The sequence below is a fragment of the Trichechus manatus genome, unplaced genomic scaffold (assembly GCF_000243295.1).
Source record: "Trichechus manatus latirostris isolate Lorelei unplaced genomic scaffold, TriManLat1.0 scaffold00362, whole genome shotgun sequence".
NCBI lineage: Eukaryota > Metazoa > Chordata > Mammalia > Sirenia > Trichechidae > Trichechus > Trichechus manatus.
Genome location: NW_004444298.1, coordinates 57,184 through 59,907, shown reverse-complemented (window position 1 = coordinate 59,907; position 2,724 = coordinate 57,184). Strand labels below are relative to the sequence as shown.

General features: G+C 36.3%; 1 pseudogene; it reads left to right on the top strand.

The window, feature by feature from the left end:
* Positions 1–241: 241 nt before the first annotated feature.
* LOC105756989 (olfactory receptor 4S2-like) lies at positions 242–827 on the top strand (annotated as a pseudogene).
* The last annotated feature ends 1,897 nt before the right edge of the window (positions 828–2,724 follow it).

The window sequence follows — 2,724 nt, the reverse complement described above, 5'->3', positions numbered from 1 at the left end:
ATAAACATTTAAAAAATCAATATAACACATTTCCAACATTGAGTAAATACATACTGATAGTAATCTAAATGTTATTCACAAGAGTAATAGACCTTTACCTTTTCGAGATAGTAATATTAAAATAATTTGGTAATGTCTTTTATGTGATTGTGGTCATACTGTAAATGTTTTCATTCAAATATTTGTCGCTTTTTTTTCAGATACTCAACTCTTTGCACACAACATACAACAAACTCAGTATATGGAAACTCAGAGGAATATTTCAGAATTCATTCTCATAGGACTTTCTTATAACCAGAAAACACAAATATTTTGTTTTGTTTTCTTCTTATTCTTCTGTGTTGCTCTGTTGGTAGGAAACCTTCTGATCCTTGTTTCCATTTGAGGCAGGTCCCTTTTTTTACTAACCAGTGTACTATTTCCTCAGCCACTTATCCTACATGGACATCTGCTATACCTTCTGTGTGACTCCCAAACTCATTGGTGACCTTCTAGTGGGGACAAAAACTATCTCTTATGGTAGCTGTAAGTTACAGGTCTTTTCCATTCATTTCTTTGGAAGGATTGAAATTGTCCTTCTTAGAGTGATACCATTTGATAATTATGTCACCATCTACAAACCGCTCCACTACATGACTGTCATGAACAGGGCAGGATACAATCTCCTAATCTTGGCTAGTTGGGCTGCTGAAGATTTTCATTCCTTCCCAATTTTCTGTGAAATCTAGTTGCCTTTCTGTAGCCCCAATGAAGTTAATCATTACTACTGGGATCTATATGCTCATATGGAAGTTCAAATTAAAGAACTGGAAAAACTACAGGTCTAAGCCCTGCTAGAAACTTAATTTCCCTCTTAGAAAACAAGAAAAGCGTGCTTGTTGCATTTCAATCAAATGTTTTGACTGGCTGAGTCGAAAACAGTGAGCCCAGTTCAAAGATGATGGCCTACTGTGCTGCTTTGAATGTGTGTCTCTCTCCACAGTTCTGGCAAATAATCCAATGTCACTAATCAGGCTCCTGAAAGCGCTCACTACGCCTTTCCCAAATCTTCCATTCCAGGGCTTCAACCCATAAATTTTTCCGATCTGGTTAGCCTTCTGGATCACCCAAATTTTAAAAATGCGGGTCTCTTCTGTTGTCGCTTTGTTGGCCATGACTGAACCGGTTCAAATCAGTTCAAATCCCTGTCTTCAACTATTTAGATGATTTCCTCTTAACATCCTGACTTGACATTTTCCTCAGCACAATCCATTAGTGCTGCCGATGAGTGTCACTTTCTATTTCCCATCAATTTATGCAGAGAAAAATACAAATTGTGTACCATTTTAGGAACTATTGTCACTTGAGACACCACTAGCTCAAAGAAATGAGAAAAATTTGAACAGGAGGGATATTTTGTTTTCCAAAACTAGTCAAATCATAATCCATGTAGACTCTGTATTGTATTACCAAATCATTTCCTGAAGATTTCTAGGCTCAAATGCTAAGTAAAATTCTAGGTAAAGAACTTAATCTAGAGGTGCATTTATTTCCTTCTACAGCATTGTTTATTTTATTCAAATTAATTATTTATACATCTCCAAATAATCAACTTACCAGTTAACATCCCTTTAGATTCAAGTTACCAGAGTAACTCCACAACTAGATTATAAATACTCTGCAAGCAAAAAATTATCTTCGCAGCGTGTTGTTTGAATCCCATTCATTACCAAGTCCCCTGAGCCTTGATGACTGAAATCTGTGTTTCTGCAGTTTGAGTTTCTTTTCCCGTCCCTATACTCTGAGAAGTAAACTACATTCTAGTCCTTGTGCTGGGAAATGAGCTCCATCCATTCCTAAGTAGTGTCTTTATCACATTCTCTGGGGAAAAATGATGTGTGTGTGTGTGTGTGTGTGTGTGTGTGTGTGTGCTTTATGTATTTCCCTTTAAGGTAAATTTTCTGGAAAATTACAGAGGGTTTACAAAATGCTCATTAGGATAATTTGTTAATAGTGCTATTGAACATTATGCAATTTCTTCTAGTCATTTATCAGTAAGTTTTTTTTACATCTATATTCCAGCTGGTGCTTGCTTCTCCTTTGCTCTGTGAACTCTGCAGATAATAGTAAATATTTAGTAAACAATATCAGGCATGAACCAATTGATGGGCTTTAGCTCATTTACCTTTACAACAGTCCTGTAGGATGTATACTATTACCAATCTCATTTCAGAGATGAAGAAATGGGGTGTAGAGAAGTTATAAAGCAAGGAAGTGATTCTCATAAGACAGAGGTTACATTTAGGGAAGAAAGAGGGTGTGGCTTTGAAAGGGCGCAAGGATGCTATTTCTTGTTCCAGGTGGGGTTATATGGGTGCTTAGTTTACAATTATTCATTATTCTGTACATTAATATTCTCTGGGTGCGTTATTTAACAATTAGAAGGTTAACATAATAAAATTATAAAACTAGCTTTTATGTATTGAATTCTGCCCCCAAAAAAGATATTTTGAAGTCCTAATACCTGTGTCTATGAATGTGACCTTGTTTGGAAAGAGGGTTTTTCTTTGAAGATGTTCTCAGTTAAGGAGGTTAATCTGGAGTAGGGTGGGTCCTAATTTCTTCTGAGTGGTATTTTATAAAAGGAAAGAATAAAATGGAAACAGAGTCAAGAGTGGGGAGACAGACACCATATGCAGATGTATCTAAAAGCCAAGGAACAACACGAAATGCCCGGCGCTGCCA